Genomic DNA, 20,328 nt, shown 5'->3' with positions numbered 1-20,328 from the left:
TAAATTGTGACATGTAGAAGAAATGGAATACCATAAAACCATTAAAATAAGTGGTAAAAGAATAACTAATGACTTGATAATTTAAAGCATTATCTACACAGAAAAGTCAGGTCATAAAGCAATATATACAGTATGACCCCAAGTTTGTAACAGAAACAAAAAATAGAAAAAAAGGTGGAAATAATTATGCAGCAATGTCTTTGTGGTTATTTCTGAATATAGAAATTATGAGTGATTTTCATTTTTCCCTTTGTACTTTATGTTACTTTTTCATTTTAAAGTTGGGCACTTAATAGAGCTCTAACTTCAGCATTTGGATTGTCTCCAATTTCCATTAGTGGGGGAAATGTTTTGATGAAAATTTTTATGCAGAAATATTTGTGTGTGTCTCTATCAATTTAGGTAAGTGAAATTTGGGGATCAAGAGATATGCCCACAGGATATGTATACTTTGTATACTTCTAAAAACTCTGGTATTCAAATTTTTAACTTTAAAAAAAAGGCACTGTTTCTGGAGCTAGACTACCTATGCTTCAATGTAAACTCCACCATTTCCAAGAATGTGACCCTGAACAACTTGCATTAGTTTTCTGTGCCTCACTTTGAAATGTGAGGATATTAAGCACCTTCCTTATGGAGTTATTGTAAAGATTAGATGCATTGTTTCCTGTAGCTTAGTGCAGGGTAAGCACTTAATCAATGTGAAACATTAATTTGGGGTTTTTTTGGCTGGGTAGAGTGGCTCACACCTGTAATCCCAGCACTTTGTTTGGGAGGCTGAGGAGGGTGGATTACTTGAGATCAGGAGTTCAAGACCAGCCTGGCCAACATGCTGAAACCCCGTCTCTACTAAAAATACGAAAAACTAGCTGGACATGGTGGCACCTGCCTGTAATCCCAGCTGCTCAGGAGGCTCAGGAGTATTGATTAAATGTGAGAGGCAGAGGTTGCAGTTAGCTGAGATTGCCCCCTGCACCCCAGTCTGGGTGACAGGGCAAGACTCTGTCTCCAAAACAAAACAAAAAGCAAAACAAACAAAATTATAAAAAAAAGAAATTATTAATTTTTACTATTGATAACACAACAAAAAAAAATTTTGGTTTTACCTGAAGCACTTTTTTTTGTCATTTTATGTTTTCCATTAAGACAGTATTTCCCACCCTCCAAATAATTCATTCGTACAATTTCTATCACCACTTTAGAAAATGTTCTTTACTAGGTTTGAATCTGTGATCACTAAAAAAAACAGAAAATGTTCTTTAAGAATAATTCCCAGGTTATGGGATAAGAGTCATTATCTTTTGCTCTTGGGATGAAAATGTATATTTTTAATAGTCTTTAAGCTACCCAATCAGTAGTCACAATGTATTTTGGCATGGAAGCTAGTTAGGATGTAGTTCTACTGTGTCAAAATCAATTCTGAAAGAACACAGAGATCCCTACAGGATTTCAAGCTTCACTTTTCAAGGGACTATTACAGTCTGAACAAGCATTTGTTCCCAACATTTCCCTCTGGAGCCTCTCTGAGACAGATGAAAGAGGGAAAGGAATCTTTTTTATAAAGTGGAAGGCGCACTCGCCAGAAGCAATTACAGACCGGCAAAGAAAGCATCCTTTAAAATTTGGGGTTTTGTAGAACATAATCCTATCACATAAAATATTCTGTTAAACAAAGCCTTCCTTACAAGATGAGGCTGCATTAGAATTCAGACGTATTCTGTACGCCAGCAAAAGAAGTACGTCCTTTCCAGACTGCTTTATGCGTCCTCTGCATATGCCTGTAACTGATACAATACCCACGGCCCAGAGGAAGGAATTGAGGACTGGAAATAAGGATACTTGGACTTTAGACTTGCTTGCTACTAAGTACCTGGGTGACCTTGTACTCGCAGGTACAAGGAAACTTTTCTGAACTTGTTTTCTGTGGTAGAAATAAGTTATAGAACCAGCTCATGTCCAAGTGTCCTTGTGGTCCAAACATTCTGCTCTGTTTTTCCTGATTTTATTGTTTCTTTCTAGACTTGGCACAGAGTTAAGAATGCAGTAGGCAGTTATTAAATATTACAGCAGGATTACCCTTAGCACTTGGAGAGAAAAAGTGAAAATTCATGTGCTAACATTTTCTTCCTTGGCACACAGCCCATGTATGTATGTGTATCTGTGTGTGTGTATCTGTGTGTGTGTACGAGAGAGAGAAAGAGAGAGAGAGAGAGAGAGAGAGAGAGATGGAGTCTAGCTCTTGTTGCCCAGGCTGGAGTGCAATGGCATGATCTCAGCTCACTGTAACCTCCGCCACATGGGTTCAAGCGATTCTCCTACCTCAGCCTCCCCGGTAGCTGGGATTACAGGCACATGCCACCATGTCCAGCTAATTTTTGTATTTTTAGTAGGGATGGGGTTTCGCCATGTTGGCCAGGCTGGTCTCGAACTCCTGACCTCGTGATCCGCCCACCTCGGCCTCCCAAAGTGCTGAGATTACAGGCATGAGCCACCGTGCCCGGCTCAACAATCCACATTTCTAAGGTACCTATTAGGTGTTGGGCACTGTTATGTGGTGGAGACACAGTCAGCAAAACAGAAACAGTCTTTGCTCTTTGAAGCTAAGAGGAACATCAGATAATTAAGCGGGTGATGACTATCAAGTTTGACAGGTGTGGTGACCTCGGAGATAGCCAGCTTCGAGGTGCTGTGATTTTAAAGCTGGACCAACCACTGGAAGATGCTAATTGTACTGATGTGTCAGCTCCTTTAGACAACCCTCCCTGGCCCTTTCCAACATCCTTAGCTCAGGCTGGATGAGGTGTTTCCCCTCTGGGCTCTCACTAGATCCAGTGCCAACTTCCACCAGATCCCTAGTACATTGAACTGAAAGTGTCTGCACATATGTATTCACTCCATTAAATGCACAGTTCTCAAGAAGACAGGTCATTTCCATTATTTCTTTGTGCCTCTACCCAATACACCTATTTTAAGACATAGAACAGTTGCTGATGTTTTGTTGGGGCCCAGAAAATATTTGTTGACTAGACATACCAGGCGGTAGAACTCTAATCATTAGAGTCCAATCAGCCCAGAAGTCAGGGACCAGCCCTAGCCAACTAACTACTGTCTTGCATGGAAAACGTCTATATAAAAGTAATTATTTGGTTACCTTCATTCTCACTCAGATTTACCTTTTACTGCTCAAATATTTTCTCCTTTACCAAGCCATAGAGAGCATTGAGCCCTAAAGAGATGATGTTGGAAAAGCCCTTTGACCTCTCTGCAACAAGGTGAATACATACACACACACACGATAACTTTACATTCCTCTGACTTTTTCTTTTCAATATTGAGTTCTTATCAGCAGTTGACCCTGATCTCCCACTTCAGGGAATATGCTTCTAATAAACTCAGTAGAAAGTCAAAATAGATAAAATTCTTCTAAGACAACTCTAAGGCATTGGCATTGTCTTGCTGGTGTCCTGAAGGCACCCCAGCAGCATCCTGATCAAGCTCAGGGTTCCTACCACTGCTAAGCAACCTCTTTTCCAGTCTGAATCAGGAAAGAAGCTTTCTGAGTCTGTGGATGGCTGGGAGCAGGGAATCTGCAGGTTAGTTGCTGTCCAGCTCCTTTGATTCCTCCATTGTTTGTCCCTGACCCATTAGTCTATCTTTTCTTCCTTCAGCTCCCACTTGCTCTTGCCAAGCCGAGGCTCTCTGTTCTCTGAAAGCCCAACTTATCTTCCACCTCCTTGCCTTTGCACAAATTGAACTCTGGCATCCAAACTTTCTCACCCTCTCTGCATATTCAAATATTTCTTATTTTCAAAGTTAAAGTCACAGGGCAAATGCTTCAAAATGTCTTTTCTGATTATTCCAACTTCATATAGTTTCTCCGTCCTCTGAGCTTTCTATGGAGGCTTCTGTTTGTACATATACTTCTAATTACTTCCTGCCTGGTGCTTTGGGAGTTCATGGACTGCTCTCATCTTCTCTGCTAGCTGCAAGTTCACTGAGGACTAATTCATTGCTACATTCCCACACCCAGGACAGAGAGGATGCTCAGAACATTTGAGGCTGAGGCAGGGATGGGTTCTTCCACCCACTCTTGCACTTCTCATTCTTCAAAATAATGGACACATCTGCTGTTTGAAAGGAGTAAGGGAGAACCGAGAGGACTGGTTGCTGTAGAATTGCTATAGCGCTTCCTCGGATTGGGTCCTTTGTTCTCTCTAGGCTTCCCCCAAGCTAGGCTGATTCTTGCGTGGAAAGCACTCAATCCCAAGGGGAAAGTGTGGGTAAAGGCACAGAGATGTGAGCAGGCTGTGACTTCTGGAAACCACAGAATGACTTGAATGCAGAGTCTAAAGTGAGAGATGACATGTAACTGGAAAGATAGAAGCATCCTCAGATGCTAGAGACAATTATATGTTGTGTCGGAAGATGAGACTTCATCCCATGGCCAATGAGGGGCCCCCAAGGAAGGTAAGCAGAGGAGGCAACAGTTTGTCCCTGAAAGATGACTCTGGCTGTTTTGTGAACAAAGAGGGGTGGGAAATGGGGGTCAGGGAGATTAGCTAAAAGAAAGTTAGTTAGACTCCTAGACTGTACTGTATCTTTTGGTTTACCCTGGATGGGTGAAGGAGAAATAGTAAATTTAGATGGCATGCAACACTTTATTTGCAATTAAAAAATATCTGAGAAACCAATGGGCTAACTGTACTCAAAAGCCTTCCAAAACCCCAGGCTACACACAAATATAAGATACACATTCCCTCCGGCTAAGGGAAAGACGAAGCTTTAAATTAAGTACTATTTCTAGGTACATCTGCCTGTTCATTTTTTTTTCATACAGTGATTGACACCTGTTTTTAGCTGAAACATTCATTCTTCCCCAGAAAGTGAGGAAGAGGACACAGAGCTTGCTAAGCCAGGGCAAGAAAGTAAGTCACAGATCATTCAACAGGTAAGCGTTATTTTAAAGTAAAAAATTCCAAAGTGGTTTTCGTTTAACTCTTTTAAACAAACAATAACAAACATGAGTTTGTTTCACTCATATGTATTTCATTTCTGTCTTGGATTCATGGCAAAGCCCCAGGTAAATAACTACCACTCACTGAGTAAGGTATATGCCTTCATTTCAGCTACCTTTCTCTGCTGTTTGGAATATTCTGCTTTCCTGTGGCTGCCATTTTTAGAACCTTAGAAATCATATGTAAAGAGGGTTGATCAGTGGGGAGAAATTTGAGTTGAGGATGTGGTATAGTTTGGATGTGTGTCCCCTGCTCAATCTCATATTAAAATGTAATCCCCATTATTGAAGGTGGGGACAGGTGGAAGGTAATTGACTCATGGGGACAGATTTCTCATGAATAGTTTAGCACCATCCTCCTGTGTACTGTCCTCATGATAGTGATAAGTTCTTGTGAGATCTGGGCATTTGAAAGTGTGTAGCACCTCTCCCCTTGCACCCTCTGGCTCTTACTTTTGCCATGTGACATGCCTACTGCCTGTTCACCTTCCGTCATAATTGTAAGTTTCCTGAGGCTTCCCCAGAAGCCAAGCAGATGCCAGCATCATGCTTCTGTATAGTTTGCAGACCGGGAGCTAATTAAATCTCTTTTCTTTGTAAATTACCTAGTCTTAGGTATTTCTTTACAGCAATGCAAGAACAATCCTAATACAGGAAGAGACTCAGAGCTGGTGCCCTGTGTTGCTGCAGCGCTTCCCTCTTAGCTGGGCAGAACTCTTCATTTGGGTCTCGTAGAGCATAATCCTATCACATTAAATATTCTGTTAAATAAAGCTGTACATGGAAGATGAGGCTGCTTTAAAATTCAGATGCATTACTTACGCTAGCAAAAGAAATCAGTCTTTTACAGAATCCTTTGTGCTTCCCTTACATATCTATAGCTGATAGAAGATAATTGATGAGACCCCCACATGGCAGAAATTCCTTTTTGGAGTCTTGTATGAATTCTCTAATCTCCATTTTCCCATCTAAAAAGGTTAAAAATAATGACAGATGACCTTTGGAGCTTGTTACTCTATCACTGGGGCTGGAAACTATGGTTTGTAAACAAAATCAAGCATGCCACTAATTTTTGTATGGCCAGAGAGCTAAGAATGGTTTTTACATTATTATTATTATTATTATTATTATTATTATTATTATTTTGAGGTGGATTTTCACTCTTGTTGCCCAGGCTGGAGTGCAATGGAACAATCTCAGCTCACTACAACCTCCTCCACCTGGGTTCAAGGGATTCTCCTGCCTCAGCCTCCCAAGTAGCTGGGATTGCAGCCATGCACTACTACACCTGGCTAATTTTGTGTATTTTTAGCCGAGATAGGGTTTCACCATGTTGGTCTGAAACTCCTGACCTCAAGTGATCCACCCACCTTGGCCTCCCAATGTGATGGGACTACAGGCATAAGCCACCGTGTCCAGCAAGGTTTTACATTTCTAAATGATTGAAAAAAAATCAAAACAATAATAATAGATTGTGACACATGAAAAGGATATAAATCAGATTTTGGTGTCTGTAAATAACGTTTCTTGGAATATAGTCACTTGTTTGTTAACCAGTGGTCTACAGCTGCCTTCCACTGTGGTGACAGAATTGGGAAGTCGACAAAGAGACTAAATGGCCTGCAAAGCCTAACATATTTGTTACCTGGCCCTTTACAGAAAAGAATTTCTGACCCATGCTCTGTCTACTTGACAACCCTACATGTGTGTTTCCACCAGCGTTTCCATTTTACAGGTGAGGAGGCTGGGGCACAGAGGATAACATGCTCTAGTGAGCACAGCTAGGAAGTGGATTCACCGTCTATACCACCCAGTCAGACTCCAAAGGGTATACTCTTATTCTTTATATACTATACGTCCAAGCTTCAACTCCCCCCAAAGAGAAATTGGTTAAAGGTTAAAAAAATAAAATACTGTTAGATGGAAGAAATTAGTTCTAGTATTTGATAGTACAGAAGGGAGCTTATAATTATCACTAATTTATTATCTATTTCAAAATGTAACTAAAAGAGAAGAATTATAACATTCCCAATACAAAGAAAAGATCAGCTTTTGAGGCGATGGATATCCTAATTTCCATGATTTGATTACTAAACATTGTATGTGGGTATCAAAATATCACACATATCCCCAAATATTTACAATTATTATTTATTAAAAATAAATAAATCTAAACCGAGTTGAGGTCTCGTTCCCTCTGACAAGTCTTGCTCCACTATTTTAACTTCGATTATTCTCTTTCTCCTAGCAAATTCTGAAATCACTCCCTGTCTGTCCTATTCCTTTTGGCCCTTAGTCATGTACTACTGCAGTCACTTACTTGTTCTGCTATCCCAATAGAACACAAAGCCCATTGAGAGCAGGCAATGTGCCTGCTTTTACACCCCAGCCATTGGCACAGGACCTGACTCATGGTAGGAGCTCAGAACAAATGCCACTGATTGAACAAATATGACTTAGCAGGCCAGTGTGATTCTTCTCCCCTCTACTAAAGCAAGCTCATTTATAACAAAGATTAAAACTTCCACTCCTAGTGTTTTTCCTCACAGGGAAGAGCAACATGCTAGCCCTCAATGGTCCATTATTAGAGATTGCCCCTATATTGAAAAGAAAAATAACGACATTATAACCCTCATTTATTGACAACGGTGTTTGACCCAACCCACCCAGGACAACCTCCTGCCTTGAGGTTGTTCAGACATGCCATTTCTCAGTGAATTTCAAGTCTCTTTTCTAGAGCCTGTACTGACTTCCTCCTATCTACAGAATTAAGTCCAGTTTCCTCAGCTTGGCTTTCAGAACCCTCAGCGGTTTGATCCCAAGACAACTCTCCAGCTACATCTTTTCTGTCTCCTCACATTAGACTTTCTACCATCTCCCAAGCTGCCACCCTTAGCCTTCAACCACACTTTCCATCACGCTATTCCCCATCCTATGTCCCCAGTCATTATATCTTTGAATGCCTAATGTCATGGGGAAATGCAACCTCTCCAAGGACAGACACTGCCTCAGTCCCCTCCTCTTGTCCTGCAGGGTTTAACCCAGTGACTGTATGCAATCAATGCTCAAGAATGGCTTGCTTGTTGCTATGGTTCTAGTCTGTTATCCATCCACCTGTTTTCATCTAAATCCTCTGACTGCAGAGGGGTAGGAACACTGCAAGAAGGCAGGAAAAGGAACAAAGGCCTGTGTGCCTCCAGTCTTCAGGTTTATCCATTCATCCAGCATTTATTAAACACCTACAGTGTGCCAGAACTCTGTTGAGAACTTTGCATTTATTATCTCTCCTAATATTTATAACATCTCAGTGAGGTAGATACTATTATTAGCTTCATTAGACAAAAGGGTTAACCTAGGCTCAGAGAGGTGTATAATTTGCCCAAGGTCATACAGCTGTTTGTGTCTGCCCAATGGAACAAAATGTATGATTTTTCTATTACATGGCATCATCCCAAAACAAAGACCTTGCCACCAGAGAGCTGAGGGAGAAAACCTGTGAAACTCAAGAAAATAAATCATAACTCCCTGAGCATGTAAAACAAAGGAAGTACAAGTGGCTTATTCACATACAGATTTTCTTTTTTAAAAATGTGAAATGAGGAACTCTACAAACTTGGGTGGGGTTTTTAACATGGTTGGCCTAGCTGAAACAGAGGAGGAAGTGAAAATCAAAGGAAGGAATGAAACATTGATTTTGGGTGAATAACTCTTTATTATCACAGATGTTCTAGGTTTTTTCAAACTCATTAAAGTCTGTGTTCCAAACAGAAAACTTCAGGAAATTTAGGGGCTGGCCATGACAATATACTGCTCAGGTCTCCTGCCATGAGAAGCTGACTGAATGCCCCAGCTACTGATATCTGCTGTGTTCATGTCATGCCACACCTCCCCTAGGCACCACCCAGCCAGTGACTAAACACCACAAGGAGACTGGTCTGGACCCGTTACTTAAGGTAACAGTCCCTAGCCTTTTTGGCATCAGGGACCAGTTTCATAGAAGACAAATTTTCCATAGACACATGGGATTCGGGGAGATGGTTTTGAGATGATTCAATTGCATTACATTTATTGTGTGCTTTATTTCTATTAATATTATTACTACATTGTAATGTATAATGAAATAACTATACAACTCACCATAATGTAGAATTGGTGGGAGCCCTGGGCATGTTTTCCTAGAACTAGATGATCCCATCTGGAAGTGATGGGAAACAGGGACAGATCATAAGGCATTAGATTCTCATAAGGAACAAGCAACCTAGAGCCCTCACATGAGCAGTTCACAATAGAGAACACTTATGAGAATCTAATGCCACTGCTAATAGGACAGAGGGTGGAGCTCAGGAAGTAATGCAAGCAATGGGGAGCAGCTGTAAATACAGATGAAGCTTCAATGGCTGGGCCACCACTCACTTCCTGCTCTGCGGACCAGTTCCTAACAGGACACAGATCAGTAGAGGTCCATGCCCCAGGGACTGGGGATCTCTGTTTTAAGGCATGAAAGTATTCAGATAGGCTCAAGAACTCCCTCTGATCATGCCAAATACTAGAATTTAGAGCTGTACTACAATCTGAGACTCTGCCACTAAATTTTTTTTCCTCCTCCTCTCCTTTCACAGATGTGAGACCCGCAGCAGGTCTGAAGCCTCTCCCTGCCTTTTCCTACTTCCTCTCTTTTTCTTCACAGGTGTTTCCTCCAATAAATTTCCTGCACAGTTAATCCTACCCTCTCTGTGTGCTTCTCAGAGGGCCCAAACTTCCACATTAGTTCATTCAGACTTTCAGATAATCACAGTGTTTTTTTTTTTGTTTTTTTGTTTTTTTAACGCATCTTCAGAGAGTTGGAAAGAATTGATCATAGAGAAACAACAATTCTCATACCCTTTGCCCAAGAAATTTCTGATTTCTGAAAAAACTCCTCAAATACCACAGCAACTACAATAATTGCTATGATGAAATATTTTTATCTTTTACTCTGGAATAACCAGCTGAACAACATGAATGGCTGTTTGCTCCCTTCAGAGATCAGAAAGCTAAGCCCCAGCACAGTGAGATGACCTGTGTGAAGTGCCACGATGTTAGTGAACAGGTATGGTGAACCAACACTGCCCAGCTCCTGGCTTCATAGGCACTTCACGCTGCAGCGTTATATGATTTCATGTTTCACACCAACTGCAGGACACAATCAATTCAAAAAACCTGAAGTGACAATTTTGAGTAACATAATCAGTCCGTTTAAACAAGAAACTAATTTTTGCATAGCAAAGAAAGACCTATTTCTTGAGTGTTTTTAAACCACCTTAATTGTCGGGTCAAAGTTTTCAGTGGCATGAGGCCTCATCAGTTGCTCAATATAATCCAAGTGCCCAAGGCCCATTCCAAGACTTTAGAAACCTCCTTACAACATTGGTGAACTGTTGTTGGATGGGCTGACATTGGGATAGCCACATGGCATAATCTATATTTCAAAGGTGACAGCTACAGTTGTCTTTGTAAAAAGTATGTGTTTCAGTGATAAACTGAAGAATATAACATGTCAAAAGCAATTAAAGATAGCATTTATTTCACCCTTACAATGTGCCATGCACCATGCCAGAACCACCCTCGAGTATTGCCCAGTTTTGCAGATGAGGACACTGAGGTTGGAGACATTAAGCCATTTGCCCAATGTGTCACACTAATAAGTGATAGCGAACAGATTCAAGTCAGATTAGACAACCACTCTGCCATTCTATCTTATTCCCCTGAGCATTCCAGATATGAGCACAAAAATTCTCATTTTGGCCTAGCAATGGGGGTAAACAGGACTGAAGCCACAAATAATCCAGAATAACCACTTATGTAAAGAAATGTTTTCCAGTGCTTCATTCAAACTAGATCAACAAAGTGATACCTAAAAATGTGTTGTAGATCATTTGAGCTATGCACTAAGTAAAGGGCATTTATAATTATCTCGTTAAAGGTTTGACAACTAATGCTTCCAAAGTGCTTAGTGCATTTCAAATCATTTCTCTTAAGATTTTTTTTCTGCAGATCCCTGTTATTTTGCTGACATTCTAATGGGGGAGCTTGAAAAGTGATAGGAAACTGCCCAAAGAGATGATTAAAGGGAACAGGTTTATCTCGACTTCCAATCTTGCTTACAAAGGGCTTGGTCACGTCTGTGCATGCAGCCCTTGAGTATGCCATCAGCCTCACCCACGCTGGCCTGTCTTTGACCACACTGGCCAACTCATATCAAAGGATGAATGTGGACAGTGTGACAGGCCGTATTCAATTCTTCCCATGTTAGCAAATTTAGAAAGTCATCTTCAGACTGGAAGAATACCATGGCTGCCTAACCCAGACTCAGAAAAGAGGAAACCAGAGGTCTAGGTGAAAAAAAAAAAAAAAAGAAAAAAAGAAGAAAATTCTATTCATTACTTATTTAGTCATTATTTATCCACCAAAAATATATATTGAGTGCCATTTTCGCCCAGGCACTCTGTTAGGAACTGCTGAAAACAACATACGTGTTTCTCAAGGAAAAGGGAGGGATTGAGAAAGGAAGTACCCTTTGCATCAGGCCCTGTGCTACACTGGCTACTCGCCCTCCTTCCTTGTTTCAGTCCCATGGATGAATCCTGAGTCTTCTCAGCCAACCGTAGTTACCCACTCACTTTGCCAGCCATTTGTTTACAGCTGGATATGTGACACACTTCTGGTCAATGGCATGTAAGGGAAAGTCTGAAAGGGGTCTTCTTGGAAATACTCTCCGCCCAAGTAGAAAGACAAGCATAGGAGAAGAGGCCCTTTTTGCCACCTCTTCCCCTTTCTTCTTGTAGGAGATGATGTTCTGAGAATACAGAATGCATGGGGGTGATGCAGCCATAATGCAGCCATGAGGAGAAACATTGCTGAACCTTGAAGAATGGAAGAACAAACAGAAGGATGGACAGGATGTGGGTCGCCAACGACATCGAAAGGTGGCATGCATCGGAGTCCAGTAAGTATGTGATCAGCTCAGATAGGCCTAATGCTTGTTAAGATTTAAGAAGTGTCAGATTTCATTAATAATATCAACAAACCAAATGAAAACTTACAGTTTCCACTTATTCTAGATCTAGTTTGTGCCAGGCAATGAGCAAAGTGCTTTTCACATTATTTTCATCAGCATAGGAGAGCAAACAGATTCTCAAAAGAGTAAGGTTGGATAGCCACCTCATATTTACCAGAACCAAATGCAGTGTTTAAGTCTCATTCTTCCCCCTTCTTGTTTTAAGAGACCCCTGATGTTCCCATGGTGAGCCACAGTTACCCATCCCATGTGGTTCTGGATGAACCATCAACTTGTGGTGTCTCAGGCCCCTCTTAGATAATTGAGAAATAGTAAACACTGAAAAACTACTGATGTTCTCTCTCTCTGTACACCCCAAAGCACATTTGGCTCATTCTCTTTAACATATAAAATATAATATTTCACGTTGTTCTTTTTCCAAGGCACTACCACATTTTTTTAAAATCACCATCTTTTTAATATATTTTTCAGGACACCACTTATTCTAGATAAATATATCATATTACTAAGGTTCTATTTGGGAGTCAAGCAAAGGTCCAGCCTCCCAAATTCTTTGTGTTCTCACCACTGGCTAGCTCTAGAGGTAAGTGGAGAAGGTGCACAGTTACCAGGAAACAAGAAGTTAGAAGGAAAATATGTGGGAGGAAGAGTTCTCACCACTCACACCTGTTAAAGAAATATTACAAACAAACATAAACTTGGAGAACACAGATTCCTCTGCCAGAAAGTATTGCTCATCCTTAATACTGGAAAGGAATGAAGAGATGAGCTTTGCCTAGAAAGTTTAAGAACATTTTCAGTCTGTTAATGTGGCTTAGCACCTTTCAGATTCTCACTGCTTAGACCATAGAATACAGAGGTCAGCAAACTACAAAACAAGGGCCACATCCCGTCTACCACCTCTTTTTGTAAATAAAGTTTTATTGGAGCACAGCCATGCCTACTTGTTTATGAATTGTCTATGGCTGTTCACACTACAATGGCAGCATTGAGTTTCTGTGACAGGGACAGTCTACTCCACAAAGTCTAAAATATTTTTTACCTGGTCATTTACAGGAAAAGATTGTTGGCCACTGGTCTAGAATAACAATATCAGCAATTATCATCAGTTATTCAAAATCTACATTTATCTAGATTTAGGTCTCAGGACCACTGAAGTCGTTACCCAACCTCGTATTTCTGAAATGAAAGGAACATGGAGCTTAGAAAACTTCATTAACTCACCAAGAAAGAGCAAGGATCCAAACTCAGACTTATTTAGTGACTATTACCTGATGCCCTACTGCATGTTGGGCATGGGCTGAATACCAAGAGCACAATGGTGAACAGCACTCGAATCTCTCTTCACTCTTTGGCAAAAGGGGCAGCCCCTTCTCCATCTGCATGCGCCACCTGGGTGAGTTCTGTTCCCTTCTAGGCATCTCTAGATGCATATTTTTATTTCTGCCAATAGCAGAGATATAGGAGGTGGGGAGGGCTAATAATAGTACTCACACTCAAACAATTTCAATGTCTAAAAAGATTTTAGATACCTGACTTATTTCACTTTCACCAATGCTTTTTGTCCCCTTCAGAGAGGCAGTATCACAAAGTAGTTGAGAATGAAACTTCTGGCACCAAAATACTTGCATTTGAATCCTGTTTGCTGGATGTGTCAACTTGAACAAGTTACTCAACCTCTCTGTGCCTCCATTTTCTCATGTTTAAAATGGGGATTATAAAAGTAAATATATTTTGGGGTTATTAGGAGAATTATTTTCATAAACACATAAAGCACTGAGAATAGTGCCCATAATAGTTAAGTGTTCAAACAATGTTTGCTTTTCATATTGTTTCATGGATGAGCTCAAGAATCTTGGTCAAGGCATGTAGGAAGAGGCAGAGCAAGAGATTCTAAATTCCAACCTCCTCTTCTTAATGCTAGAAATGTCCTGGAACCCAGCCTTCTCTGTCTCTGTCTCTCAGGTCTCACCATTGCCCATCACACATTCTGTTGTTCTTGTCCAAGCTGCAGGTGTTGTTCTGTGATGGAAAATGACCTAGAGCTGGATATCAGAATGGAACACTGCACAGCAACACCCAGAGAAGGAGAAAGAGAAGGAAAAAGAGAAATGAATATGAGAGCATGAGGGCCTATGCAGCATTCTGAGCAGCATCAGGACTTCACTCAGGGGTGGGAGCACCCTGGACAGGGGAATGATTCAGTGCGCCTTCAAGAAAATATGTTTTTAACTGTTTGGCCATCTATGATGTGTGGGGAAATCAGAGAAAGTAGCTTGTTGGTAGCAACCTCAGCCTCCCCTTTGTCCTCTCAAACGATTCTGCTCTGGCCCAGATTTGCATACCATCCTGGCCCTGGCCTGATCCACCATCCCTAGAAAATAACTGTCCGGTACCTCTTTCCACCTTCAGTGTCTTATCAAACATTTCTTCCAAGCAGAATTCTCTGTGCATGGAATATTAATAAATAAACTGTTCCATATCATTAAATTTCCAGTGATGTATTAGAGCCTATTATAGAATCAATCCCCTGGCAACTTCCTATCTAGCTCACCCCTTAATTTGACTCTGAGTAGAGTTATTGTCCATTTACAAGGCTAAGTAAAAAGGCATAATCACAAAGATATGTCCAGAGAATGGAGAGGATCCAAATTATATACCAGTGTGAGCAGAAAGATGTCTTTAATTCAGGGGAATCAGGCTCCTTCCCTACAAAACTTTCCTCCACGTACCTTGCCAAGGGGCCTCCTTATCAAGATATTCATTTTTTAGGAGGAAGCAGCCATTTAAGACATTAACTGATAAAAGACTTAATTGGAGCCAGAAATGTGATTTAAATCCTGATTCCAATATCCATTACTATTTACCTCATTTATAAAGTGGAAATAATTATCCTCACTTTACAAATATCATCACAACATTTGAATGAAATAACATTTTTAAAGTATCATATAACACTTGTTCTATTGCAATTGATCAATAAATATTAGTGTCATTTAAGTAAACAAAGGAGGTAACAGGGTCCAGAAAACTTTGTTTTGCCATGAATCTGCTAAGCAATCAATTGGAAGGAATGTCCAGATGACATTTTTTGAAAGCATTCCTCTCTGTCTACCTGTCATCTCCTGGCAGCTGGTGTCCAGGTGCCCTGATGCCCTGGATGCTGCATGCAGAGTTGGGTGATACAGTGAAATAAATGAGATGCACCCATGACCTCTCTAGGAACAAGAGATTGAAGGGGTCCTTTCTTAAGACCACTCTCTCTGAGTGAGGATCTGAGAAGGCAGAGGTGATGGATAAGGGAGTAGAGATTAAAATGGCAATGGACAAGTAGTGGGAGATTTATGTGTCCACAAACAGCTACATCATCATCCTCACTCACTGAGGCATCCTTTTATGTCCATGGCTGCCTTGCCCTGTGCACCAGCCTTTGGATAAGACAATAACAACAACACAGTGCCTGTGTATTCAGCACTTATTAAGAGCAAGACAACCTACTAGGGGTTTTACTTACGTTCTTTCTTTTAAAACTCCCTCAATTCCCATGAGGTTGGAACTCTAATGATCTTCATTTTGTACATGAGGAAGTAATCTGCTTGAGATCACTAGCAAAGTTGTGAATTAAAGTCAAGGTCACCTGTGTTGTATTTTCTGGTTGATAACATGCTAGAGCATGTGCAACCCAATAAATGATGACAGTGCTGATCAAGGTAAGGAGACAGCCATGGGTTCCAGAGCGGTAACTTAAAGACATCCTTGTCTCCTTAGCACCTCTCTCTGAATTCTCCCCTTAGTCTTCCCTCCTTCCTGGGACCACCGAATTCCTATCTTTTCCATTCTTCTTTCAATTCTAGCTCATCTAGTCGGGAGAAGTTGTGACAGTTACTGAATCATGAGGAGAGGTTCTCATGATTCAGAGGTTCACTGAACCGCTAATGCCTCACCCTACTCTAGTGAGGAAATGTAGCTTTCACATACTCTCTAAGGAGTCAGGGGACTGCGTTTGAGTGCATTCATTTGTCACTGATTACCTGACCTTGGCCAAGTCACTTGATCTCAGTGAGTCTTAGTGGATAATCAACACCTGTTCTACAAACACATCACATTCTCAGAAGGTGGTTGTGACGTCACCTCTTTCTACTACCTTCTCTCATCACATACTCTTTCTTAACAGATTCTACTTCCACTCTACTCTCTCATGTATAGTCCAAAAGCCCAAAGTAATAGCATCTTTTGGAAGAACATCTTCCCAAGTCTCTAAGCTCATCTGGTGCAGTCAGTGCTCTGTACAAGTCCTTTCTTCTGAGAAAGCACAGTGATTTAGTATGTCCAGTTCTCAAACTTGAGTGGGCATCGAGATCCACTGAAAAGCTGTTAAAACTCAGATTTCTGGCCTCTACTGCTAGAGTTTCTGATTCAGTAGGTCTGGAGTGAGGCCAAGAATTTGCATCTCTACCAATTTACCCATTGATGCCAATGCTGCTGGTCCTAGCACCATTTTAAGAACCACTAGTATAGTTTTTTGTTATTAAGCAGGCACCTTCACAGCCAAAAAGAATTGGTCAAACTACCTGAAGTTGCTGCTCAGCTCTTCCACTTTCTAGCTGAGTAACCTTGGGCAGGTCAATTTCTCTGAGCCTCAGTCTCAATCACCATTAAGTGGAGATGATAACAATGCATATCTCACAAAGTTATTGCAACTACTGGGGGAGTTCCTTCACATAGAGCCTTCAGAGTTCTACCTTGCCCTTAGCAAATGCTTAATATTTATGAGTTGTTAAAATTCCAGGGGTTTTAAAGCCCCTGCGATTAACTATCCTGCATTTTCTCACTAGGCTTCACTGTACAACACCCAGGAAAAAAAAACAAACAAAAAAAAACAACAAAAAAAACCTATTGTAATTATTGAATGTATCTCTATACCAGGAGCTTCCCAGAGATGCAGGCAAGCTTCAGAGTAAACCAGTAATTAGAGAATAGCTATGAATCATTCCCAATCTCTGGGCTAGTGGCCAGACAAGTTGAGGCTATTTAGTTTTTTTCTGTAATGAAAGAGCTCATGACACAACAGTGAAAATTCAAAATCTGGACCTGATTAACCTAGTGGGGTAACCTCAAGCAAGTTCAATGCAATTTCCAGGCCTCAGTTTCCTCAGCTGTTACATGGGAACAATAATGTTCACCTCGAACTGAATGAGCTGTTAGCCTGTTTTGTGAGCTATGTCCTTCTAGTTGTAAGAAACCTAGCAGCTACCCAAATGTTTGTGTCTATTACTAATCCAGGCAATCAAGGTGCCACCAATGATCACCTGAGTTCAGCCACTGCTCCCTGTCCCTTGACTCTGCTGCCACCTGAATTCTGTCACATAATGAACCCTCATTTCTGAGAAAGTCCAGGCTCCCTGTATTTCCAGTGAATGCCATTGGCCTATGTACCCAGCTACAGGCCACTCTAAAAAAGTGATGTTTTGCAAAGACTGGACAGAACCACAAACCTCACAGGAGACAAAGTCCATAATTGGGTGCCCATTTTTCTTCCCCTTCTCCTCCAAAAGTCAATTACATTAGTCACTAGTCATGCTTTGAAAAACCTCCAAAAATCCCACAGGAAAGCACCACAAATTGTTTTTATCATTTTGTTCCATTTCTCCTGTTTGCTTAGTAATCCTGGCAATTAGCGTTGTACAAACAAAAACCTTTTAATTCTATTGGGTTCTTGCCTGTGACACTAGGCTCAATGTTAAGGTCCAGGGGTAGGTGGAAAAAGTGCTTTGGATTTAAACTTACTTATAGATGGGCTTAAAACAAAAATGAAAGAACATTTAGCAGTCATTTCTTTATTTATTTAAAAAATATTGAGTGCTTACTGGGTGGGGTGGCAGGCACAGTTCTTAGCTGTTCAGAATGTAACGGAGAATATACCATAGGCTCTGCCCTCTTGTATTAATACCCAATCAAATCATATTCTAGATGATAGAAATAATTAATTGCAGAGTATTTGGCCAGGAAACACTGGCTCTGTCTCCTTCAGTAGTTTAATTTGTATTGGTCAATGTATGAGTATGGAAGGACAAAACTTTAAAAAGATATCTACCTCTTGCTTTTTAATTTTTTTTTTTACTGTCAGAAGAAATAATGACTCTTCACAAATCAGAAAACAAGTAATGGAAAACATTTTACCTAATTCCTTTTAATCGGCTACATTAAACAGCTATTCGTATGTTTATTTATTCCTTCAGTCAATCAATGTTTGTTTTCTGAGACTTTTTATACACCAGGTACTAGAGATATAGCAATGAATGAGACATGCTCCCGGCCCTCCAAGACCTGTTAGTCCACGAGGGTCAGACAATTACCATTCAGAATGGTGAATGGTAGTATGGTTTTTAAGCTGCTGCATGACCATTGGGCAAAAGTAGCTTGCTCCTCTAGACCTCTCCCTCACCACCCTCCGAATCTTGCTTTGTCCGTCTGAAAGAGCATTGTATCTCATGTACTCTCAGTAAACCTGACTCCATATGAAAGCTGTTTTTTATTACCATTACCATTATCAATACGATGATGATGATCATCATCATCATCATCATCACCAACTCCGTTAGGACCTTTGGCCCACAAATACATCAGAATGTGTTTACTGAGTGTAAGTTAGTCTGAGGCATCAGAATCTTTTATTTTTATTTATTTTTTTCAACTTTTACTTTAGGTTCAAGGGAACATGTGCAAGTTTGTTATATAGGCAAACTCTTGTCACGGGGTTTGTTGTACAGATTATTTCATCATCCAGGTACCAAGCATAGTACTCAATAGTTGTTTCTTCTAATCCTCTCCCTCCTCCCACCTTCCACCCTCAAGTGGCCTCACTGGCTGTTGTTCCCATTTGCGTCCATGTGTTCTCATCACTTAGGTCCCACTTACAAGTGAGAACATGCCGTATTTGATTTTCTCTTCTTGTGTTAGTTTGCTGATGACGGCTGCCACCTCCTTCTGTGGTCCTGCAAAGGACATGATCTCATTCTTTTTATGGCCACATAGTATTCCATGGGGTATATGTACAACATTGTCATTATCCAGCCTACCATTAGTGGGCACCTAGTTTGATTCCATGTCTTTGCTATTATGAATAGTGCTGCAATGAACATATGCGAGTGTGTGTCTTCATGGCAGAATGATTTCTATTCCTTTGGGTATATACCTAGTAATGGGATTGCTGAGCTAAATGATAGTTCTGTGTTTTGATCTTTGAGGAATCACCACACTGCTTCCACAATGATTGAACTAATTCTCACTTCCACTGACAGTGTATAATTCTTTTTTCTCTGCAACTTTGCCATCGTCGGTTATTTTTATACTTTTTTTTTTCTTTTGAGACAGAGTCTTACTCTGTCACCAGGCACCAGGCTGGAGTGCAGTGGCACAATCTCGGCTCACTGCAATCTCTGCCTCCTGGGTTCAAGCAATTCTCCTGCCTCAGCCTCCCAGGTAACTGGGACTACAGGCACATGCCACCACTCCCAACTAATTTTTGTATTTTTTAGTAGAGACAGGGTTTCACCATGTTGGCCAGGATGGTCTCGATCTCTTGACCTCATGATCTGCCTGCTTCAGCCTCCCAAAGTGCTGGGATTACAGGCCTGAGCCACTGCACCCGGCCATTTTTATACTTTTTAAATAATAGCCATTCTGACGGGCGTAAGGTGGTATCTCATTGTGGCTTTGATTTACATTTCTCTAATGATCAGTGATATTGAGCTTTTTTTTCATAAGCTTGTTGGCCTCATATATGTTTTCTTTTGAAGTGTCTGTTCATGTCCTTTGCCCATTTTTTTAATGAGGTTGTTTGTTTTTTTCTCAAAGATTTGTTTAAATTCCTTGAAGATATTGGATACTAGACCTTTGTTGGATACATAGTATACAAATATTTTCTTGTGTTCTGTAGGTTGTCTGTTTACTCTGTTGATAGTTTCTTTTACTGTGCAGAAGCTCTTAAGTTTAATGAGATCCCATTTGTCAATTTTTGCGTTTGCGGGGTGTCAGAATCCTGAGCCTAAGGCAACTTCATCAGTCACAGCCAAAAGCACTAGAGAAAAAGGGAACTTTGTTGAGGTTTAGCCCAAAAGGGAAATCATCATCACATCAGCAGCTGCTTCTTGCTGACCTGGCATGAATGGACCATGTACTCTGGATAGGCACTTTACAAAAACCACAGAACTTTGCCAGCTTAGAGTTTCCACATTGCCCCACTGGCTTTCCCTGA

The 20,328-nt window shown here is 40.8% G+C and overlaps 1 long non-coding RNA gene across 1 annotated transcript in view; it reads right to left on the bottom strand.

Moving 5' to 3' along the window:
• Positions 1-6,438: 6,438 nt before the first annotated feature.
• LOC116529120 overlaps positions 6,439-20,328 on the bottom strand; it is a 370,222-nt gene continuing 356,332 nt past the window's right edge. The window contains exons 13-14 of the long non-coding RNA XR_004259387.1: positions 12,093-19,066; positions 6,439-12,015 (exon numbers count right to left, since the gene is read on the bottom strand). This is a non-coding gene — a long non-coding RNA (uncharacterized LOC116529120). The remainder of the gene's footprint in view (positions 12,016-12,092; positions 19,067-20,328) is intronic.

Source organism: Sapajus apella, unplaced genomic scaffold, assembly GCF_009761245.1.
Source record: "Sapajus apella isolate SASKATOON/1434 unplaced genomic scaffold, GSC_monkey_1.0 scaffold3, whole genome shotgun sequence".
Lineage (NCBI taxonomy): Eukaryota > Metazoa > Chordata > Mammalia > Primates > Cebidae > Sapajus > Sapajus apella.
This window is presented reverse-complemented; position numbering and strand designations above follow the sequence as displayed.